We start from the raw sequence: 9,052 nt of genomic DNA on the forward strand, positions 1-9,052 counted from the left end.
TTTTAATTAAAAAAATGCATCTTTTGTTGATTAAATCACATTTTTTTTAGGATAAAATCTTGATTTTTTCCTATAGAAATTAATTATTTTAAAGCCAAAATGATGACATTAAAATAGGAGAAATATTTCCTATTTCTCTATTCCTATATTTATGTTTTCTATAGGAAGAGTTAAATATTATCATTGAATGTTTTTCTATCTTTTACTCAATAATAATGTTTAATGTTTCCTAAATATAATGTTTTCCTACGTTTTCTTATTACAATTACTGTATAATGTTTTCATAGAAACATAAGTTAATAGTGTTCCTAGGTAAATATTATATAATAATTTTTCTAAGAAATACCTTAGACAATACATAATAATAATATTTTCCTACTTTATATAATAAGAAAACCTTTATATAATATCGAATTAATTAATAATATATCAAATAAGTTTCTAAAATAATTTTCACTTTAATAAATAGTTTAACTTAAATTAAGCTTTTAATCGATTTATTCTCTTTGCAAAATGGTGTAATACTTTAGAAATAAACACATTAAACATATATACTGTGTATATATAGGCTTATATATAAAGGGAATGAGAGGATAGAATGACGTAGACTGTTTTAAAGGCAGAGTGAGAGAGAATTTTCCACTTAATTCAGCAAAACAGCATTAAGGTGCAAAACTGTGCAGTTTTACTTTTGCTCGGTGTCCTTCTGCCTGGTTGGAGAAATGCATTAACATTAAACGTCAGCTCGATCTTGGCAACACTTCGTCAAATCAGACAACTTATTTGGCAAAGCAGCGATGCGTTGATCGAGATGGGAACGTTTTCGATCGATAACAGCCGCTGCAAATATTACCTTCCTTCTAATTACGCTTTTGTGTTATTATATCTATCTCATTAATTCTTAACTTTTCCTCATCCTCCTCCTCCTCTTCCTCCTCCTATAATTCTGGATAAATTTTCGATTTTACATAACTACGTAAGTCTCTTTTGTAACTCAAATTGTTTCGGTATTTTCCATTTTCTATCTAACGTTAAAGTTTCCATTTAAACTTATACAGTACTGAACATCAAACTGTAAATATAAATTAAGTATTATCATGCGTAAAATATCTATTTAAAAAAAAAATTGTCTTAAGCTATAAAGTATAAATTCGTTTAAGAATTAAAGTGTGTAAATTAATTTATTACGTAATTTTTAAAAAATGTATCGATAAAAATAAATATGAAAATACTGTTTTTGAATGTAAATTTATACATATTTTCGAATAAAAATCTTATTTATTTATTTATAGGCCTATATAAATTGAATTAATCTTCGTTTAGGATGCTAGTCTAATCATTATTACTGCTATGTCTATTATAGAAATTATAAACATCTATTAAAAGGCTTCTAATCTCTGGAGGTCCATTGTAAGATCACGAGCCTCCAGAGATAATAGTGACAATCCTCTTGGCTGTCTTTACAGTGGATTCGTACCAGTCCTCTCCCTCTTCACCTATAACTACTGAATACTTTCATCATAGTCCTCCCTATTCTCCCATAGACTCTGACTATATAGTCCTTCGATACCGAGTATCCTCCTCCCTTTTTTTACATAAGAATGGCCATATAGTTTACTACATTATTAAAGAGAATTAAATTTTCAATAAAACCTTTGATAATAATACTAAAAATTAGAAATCTATTCCCAATTTATGAACAAAAGAACAATAAAGAATTTAAAATATTCATGGAAGAAAATGAGAAAAATATTTTATATAATTTTAAAATATTTAATCGTTTCGAATTTAAAATATAAAAACGTCAAGATAATTTCTTTTAATCTTTATTGATTAGAAACATTCATTAATTTGAAATTAATTTAAAAAACAGTTCAAATGGTTTTAAGTAAACCTTTTAATCGGCTTAGAAAAGTCTTTTGAAGTAAAAGGTAATTAGCAAATTTTAGATCATTTTAATTGATACAAATACGGAAATTGAAGAAAAATTAATTAACTGGGTGAATGATCAGTCAGAATTTATATTTATTTAGTCATTTACAGTTTAAATTTATATATATTTAAACACCGAATACTCGAAGAAGGTTAGTAATGAAATGTAACCTATATAAGACAAGGCCTTCAAGATATTACACATCATACGAGGTCTATTACAGTTATATCTTATAGGCCCTACCCATTAGGGCCATTTAATTTGATGGCTGACGATTGCGAGTCCTTAACAAAAAACCTTAGTTTTTCTCCCCTCGATGTTTTGTATTTTTAATACACGGGAGCTTTCGAAAAGTACGTTATGTCGTTTTCTTTTAATCTATAAGAGGTCCCTCATATAATTTAAATAATATAGAAGCTTTTAGTAAAATTAAATGGGACCATCTATCTTCTATATTCCTTGTATGATGTTTTAAAATTGGAAGTTATTCTGACACCGTAGGATCGATCAGTTCGCTATTATAAGGATCGTCTTCGGTTTACTTCGAATTTTTATGCCAATTATAGTTCATATAAAAGGAATAAAAAAAAGAAAACTGGAATAAAAATTGGTGGCAGAAGAGTCAATCGAATAACAGATGGTTAGCGACTTCATTTCCATAATATAATAGCTGGTGCGGATATTGAAACCACTCTCATAACTCCATTAAAAGAAAGAAATAAATCTAATTAATTTATCGTTCGAATTTTCTTCTTCTTTTTTTTTTAAAAAAAAGAAATAAATAAATAAATTAAGGGTAAATTCTTTATTTTCATTCATATTTAATCAAGCGGAAAAAGAAATATCAAACACAAATTCCTTCTTCATCATGCGGTTTGGGAAGTCAAATAGACGTTCGGAAAACCGAAAATCCCGTCAAGGTTGTAACGTATCTATCAAAAGCAGTAAATATTTTGGTAGAGTCACCAGCTGCCGTCCCCATTGGAGGTCACTCGAGTGGAAAAAAAGCTCGCGTGTCAGCAATTAGAAAGTTGGTAAGCAGAGAATGGAAGCCACCATGGTTTCCCCCGAAGAGCCCATCTGGCCCCAAGTGGGCCACTGGCTAATGGACGACGACATCACCGATCCCTCGAGCGCCCTTCCCTCCTAGTCTTGTTAATAATCCACATTAACTATCGAAACACATAAGGCACATATGATTAATGCTTTTAATACTTTCTTTCCACTTAAATCTTCTTCTATTTGACAATTTTACAGTATTTAAAACTATATTTTTTTATATTATAAACACGAAATATTTTAATTTTATTGAATTTTAAACTCGTTTCTGACCCTATATATATATATTTTTTATTAAGCCATTGAATCTCTTTGATATAACTCGGGATTTTGTGTGCCATTTTAATCTATAATACGCGCTCCGGCTTAGATTTCATCAAACTTGGGAATGGATTTTTTGACGTCACACACTAAATTCTATCCTTTTCTACTGGTTTAATATAATACAGTTACAACACAGCATTGACTATTCAATTTTAATCGAAAATTTTTTGACATTAAATTAAAATTATTCTTTCGATTATTCATTGTTTTCTCAATTGTAAAAACTTCTTTTAATATCGTTACATATTCATTAATTTAAATCTGTTTAATTTTAAATTATTTTACGATCTACATATTAAATGTTCCTAATTAGATATTTAAAATTTTAATTATCTTCTTCCTCTTTTATTTTTATTTTAAAATTTCCAAATTTTCTAGAATATATTAAAGAGCGCGGGTTATACATAATTTTAATTTATATTTTCTACAATTTATCGAATGATTATAATTAAAAAGAATATATTTAAATAATTATTTAAGTCAAAAATATATAAAATAATACTCTATAATGTGTTTGAATCGAAGTACAGTACAGTACTATCGGCCTATACAGGCCTATAATATTGTTCAATTGTAGGTCCTATATGTATTATATAATGCATATATACTTGTAGAATCCTAAATTTAAAATAGGAAACTTTTGTGTGAAGATTCTTCTCGAAATAAAAAGGAATTTCGTACGAAGAAACGTCTTAACTCGCTCAAAGAAGGCCGTAACGAACTAGTTCTTAAAAGGCCATAATATCACCTTCTATGAACTATTAAGAATTAATAGACAATTTAGAGAATGTATTAATAACACTAACAAGTAAATTGAATCTTAAACAAGATACAAAATGGCACAGGATAGAGAGTAACGAGTAGTACAATTAATCTTAATGCAACTTATTATAATCTGCTAAGAGTTAAGCAAACAATTAAAGAGATGTATACAATAGCCTCAACATACTACTTTTACATTAACGAAACAGGAGCAATAATGATAGGAGATGAACGTCAAGAGGAAGATTCTTTTTCCTTAAGCACCTTCATCTTCAATAGAAGATCCATGCCACAGTCGGATTTGCATAGAAGCTAAATAAGATATAGCTTTATGTTTTTAAGCATTATTATTTGGCGAAAGGTTTCTTTTATCTTATTATTTAAGTCTATAATATATGTCTAAATCCATATCTATAAATGATTTTTAGTGTTTTACGTGATATTAATTTAATTTCTGTGTTTTTTGTAAGAGAATTTTTAATTAAGCGATTCATTCTAGGCCTAAAATATCTTTCTATAATTATCCTTAAAGTTCAGAATTGATATTGTTCAATCAAAATAATAATAAAAAAAAGAAATATTAATAAGAAATATCAGAATTAAACAGGCCTAAGTTATTAATTTGCATTCTATTCCTCCTCCTCTTTCTTCTTTTCCTCCTCCTCATCATTCACATCATTGGACTACCAGAAGAAGATTTTATCTATTCACAAATTTACTTTTATACTTACATTAACTATATGAATCTATATAAATTAAAATAAATGCTTTTTAATCCCGTAATTTCTTATAAAACTGCTAATTAATAATAAACTAATTAAGGATTAAACATAAGAAATACAAGATAATTTGTGTTAAGTTTATAAGGATTTTCCCTAAAAAAAATGTAAAATTAATAAAATATAATTTCGTATATCTAATAAATATGGATAGATATTAAATGTAGTACGCATATTTAGAATATAGGGCCTTATATTTATTAGGATTAATTTATTATTATTATTATAATTCTTTTATATTTGAAGTCTCTTAATCCTCTTATATTTTTTTTCCTTAATAATAATTTAATAAAACCTCGATAAGAGACCTCAAATATTTATGATCAGATTCATTTATAATGAAATTATTAAAGATTAATACATAATTTCTTTAAATTCTCTCATTTATATAGGTTTAAAATGCATTAACACAACTATATTGTTTAAAATTCGGTTATAAATTACTATTTCTTTTAAATTTCAAGCTTAATAGTTTACAAATTAATAATTATAGAAAGGAAAATGGCGAAAATACGCTTTTTATTTACACACACACACACAAAAAAAAACAGTTTTTGCTTCTCGTAAAATGATAAAATCAACTAATTCTGCTATTTCTAAGAGCAAATTATGAAGCAGGAGGCATTCTAAATCAAGTATTTATTGGCAGGGGGCAGATCTCTAGACGCAGAGAGAAGTTACAACCTCATCCAGATGCAGGAAGATGTTGGACAAAGGAAGAGCAAGAGCAAGAGCGAGAGAGGAGAAAGAGAGAGAGAGAAGAAAGAGAGAGAGAGAGAGGGGCCAAGGCCCACCTCTCTCTTTAACCAAAATCGAACTAATCAAAAATTCACTTGACAGCATAAATATTTGGAAAAATCCCGAATCGTCTTTAGAATAACGTAATAAAAAGGATTTTTATTAAAGTAACTTTGTTTGTATTTCTAACATGTTTATGCGTCAATAAAGAAAGAGAGAGAGAGAAAAAAAAATCCAATCTGTACACACGTATTGGCTTAAAGGTAGAACTATTATGAATAGAGAGGGTCAAACAGCGAATGGAATAGAGAAGTAAAGGCTCTATACCGAAGACCAAATTGAATTAATTTATGAAGTGAAGACAAATAAACGAGGAGCTGTTTACAATATTAGCTTGACGAGTCCAAAATTAATCGTGATTTAATACATCGGCGCAGATCCCTTGAGGGCGACCGATGCATTCAAGCTGTCCCTTTTATTAAGGAAATTAGGCTAATTGAAGGGATGTCTAGAAACTCAATGATTTCTTTATTAAATTAATATGTGATGTTGACATTAAGAGGAATCAAAGTTGCGTCAATTAGATGCTCCTCTTTTTCCTCTCTTTCTCTCTCTCTCCTTTCGTTGTCCCGATGATGCGAATGATAATTTTATAGAAGCTATTTTCCTATATAATTGAGGAATACATTACAACTTATCGATCTGACAGAAATGATTTTTTCTTCTTCTTCTTCTTCTTCCTTAAATTACTTTGTGGAAAATTCGATAAAATGCTCGGTTTTCTTAGCAAACTTTCCTTCTCCTTTCTATGCTTTTTTTTTTTTTTTAAATGGAAAAATCGTGCGTATTTTCTTATAAAAATACAATAAAACTATGTAATTCTAATGTCATTAGAATTACATAATTAATTATTATATACAAATATATCGAAAAATAGAAGTTAACAGATTATCAAGTACAGTACTTCTACTATAAATTACTAGACGATTATCTATTTATTTGAATTTCTACAGTAGTAAATTAAATTTAAACATCAATTCAAATTAAATAGTATTTAATTAAATTAAATTTTTCTAATTTATAAAACAAAAAACAAAAAATAACTACCATAATTACATTTAAAGTAATTTAACACGATAGAGAAACAAGTATTAATTAAGCAAAAAATTTTTGAATTCTCTAAAGATTATTAAAATAAAATGATGAATTATTTTTTTTTTTTGAGCATTTGTAATAATTAAATATTATATTTTTACGCCGAATTGACTAAAAAAATGCTACTTTTTTATCACTAAAATTCAAAAATTTATCCCATTCTAATGAGTGATAATTAAGATCATATAAAACACTTGTTTGTTTTTTTTTTTTAACCTGAATTTTTGTATGGTTCTTCTAAAAATACAATTAAATATATTTAAAAAAATCATAATAAAATTGATGCATCTGTTGAATCTTAACATTTAAAACTTACCAGAAATTCTCTTCCAAGTTCTCCCAAATATCCGAAGTATTGCAGTGAAGTGTTATTGGCAGGGGACTTCTCTACTACATCTTTATCGAAAAACGTAATTACATAAATTAATTTTCGACGTATTGCTGAAAGAAAGGTAAAAAATTGAATCCTCACAAGTACTTTTCATGCATAATTTATAAAGCAGAAGGAGAAAACGATTTTCGTATTTTTAGTTTTCTTGATAGCTCTTCTTCATCAAATTTCATCTTGATAATCTTATAAAAACAGACAAGCATACAATCCCCAAGTTGAAATATTAAAAAAAAAATTTATCTGTCGAGTATAAAATATAATTTTTTTTTTATTATCTTAATGGCGGAGATTTCTATAGGAAAAAGTAGCTATTATCTAAACACTTTANAAAAAAAAACAGTTTTTGCTTCTCGTAAAATGATAAAATCAACTAATTCTGCTATTTCTAAGAGCAAATTATGAAGCAGGAGGCATTCTAAATCAAGTATTTATTGGCAGGGGGCAGATCTCTAGACGCAGAGAGAAGTTACAACCTCATCCAGATGCAGGAAGATGTTGGACAAAGGAAGAGCAAGAGCAAGAGCGAGAGAGGAGAAAGAGAGAGAGAGAAGAAAGAGAGAGAGAGAGAGGGGCCAAGGCCCACCTCTCTCTTTAACCAAAATCGAACTAATCAAAAATTCACTTGACAGCATAAATATTTGGAAAAATCCCGAATCGTCTTTAGAATAACGTAATAAAAAGGATTTTTATTAAAGTAACTTTGTTTGTATTTCTAACATGTTTATGCGTCAATAAAGAAAGAGAGAGAGAGAGAAAAAAAAAATCCAATCTGTACACACGTATTGGCTTAAAGGTAGAACTATTATGAATAGAGAGGGTCAAACAGCGAATGGAATAGAGAAGTAAAGGCTCTATACCGAAGACCAAATTGAATTAATTTATGAAGTGAAGACAAATAAACGAGGAGCTGTTTACAATATTAGCTTGACGAGTCCAAAATTAATCGTGATTTAATACATCGGCGCAGATCCCTTGAGGGCGACCGATGCATTCAAGCTGTCCCTTTTATTAAGGAAATTAGGCTAATTGAAGGGATGTCTAGAAACTCAATGATTTCTTTATTAAATTAATATGTGATGTTGACATTAAGAGGAATCAAAGTTGCGTCAATTAGATGCTCCTCTTTTTCCTCTCTTTCTCTCTCTCTCCTTTCGTTGTCCCGATGATGCGAATGATAATTTTATAGAAGCTATTTTCCTATATAATTGAGGAATACATTACAACTTATCGATCTGACAGAAATGATTTTTTCTTCTTCTTCTTCTTCTTCCTTAAATTACTTTGTGGAAAATTCGATAAAATGCTCGGTTTTCTTAGCAAACTTTCCTTCTCCTTTCTATGCTTTTTTTTTTTTTTTAAATGGAAAAATCGTGCGTATTTTCTTATAAAAATACAATAAAACTATGTAATTCTAATGTCATTAGAATTACATAATTAATTATTATATACAAATATATCGAAAAATAGAAGTTAACAGATTATCAAGTACAGTACTTCTACTATAAATTACTAGACGATTATCTATTTATTTGAATTTCTACAGTAGTAAATTAAATTTAAACATCAATTCAAATTAAATAGTATTTAATTAAATTAAATTTTTCTAATTTATAAAACAAAAAACAAAAAATAACTACCATAATTACATTTAAAGTAATTTAACACGATAGAGAAACAAGTATTAATTAAGCAAAAAATTTTTGAATTCTCTAAAGATTATTAAAATAAAATGATGAATTATTTTTTTTTTTTGAGCATTTGTAATAATTAAATATTATATTTTTACGCCGAATTGACTAAAAAAATGCTACTTTTTTATCACTAAAATTCAAAAATTTATCCCATTCTAATGAGTGATAATTAAGATCATATAAAACACTTGTTTGTTTTTTTTTTTTAACCTGAATTTTT

The 9,052-nt window shown here is 27.6% G+C and overlaps 1 long non-coding RNA gene across 2 annotated transcripts; it reads right to left on the bottom strand.

Moving 5' to 3' along the window:
* Nucleotides 1-508: 508 nt before the first annotated feature.
* LOC111622814 lies at nt 509-7,435 on the bottom strand. 2 transcript variants are annotated; one of them, XR_002756341.1, is made up of 3 exons: nt 7,223-7,435; nt 7,067-7,146; nt 509-1,072 (listed from the first exon to the last, which is right to left on the bottom strand). It is a non-coding gene; the product is annotated as an uncharacterized LOC111622814 (long non-coding RNA). The 2 variants fall into 2 exon arrangements; XR_002756342.1 differs by lacking the exon at nt 509-1,072 and adding an exon at nt 4,283-4,390.
* Between the last annotated feature and the right edge of the window lie 1,617 nt (nt 7,436-9,052).

This window comes from Centruroides sculpturatus, unplaced genomic scaffold (assembly GCF_000671375.1).
Source record: "Centruroides sculpturatus isolate CEXI.00-Female unplaced genomic scaffold, Cexi_2.0 scaffold332, whole genome shotgun sequence".
Taxonomy (NCBI): domain Eukaryota; kingdom Metazoa; phylum Arthropoda; class Arachnida; order Scorpiones; family Buthidae; genus Centruroides; species Centruroides sculpturatus.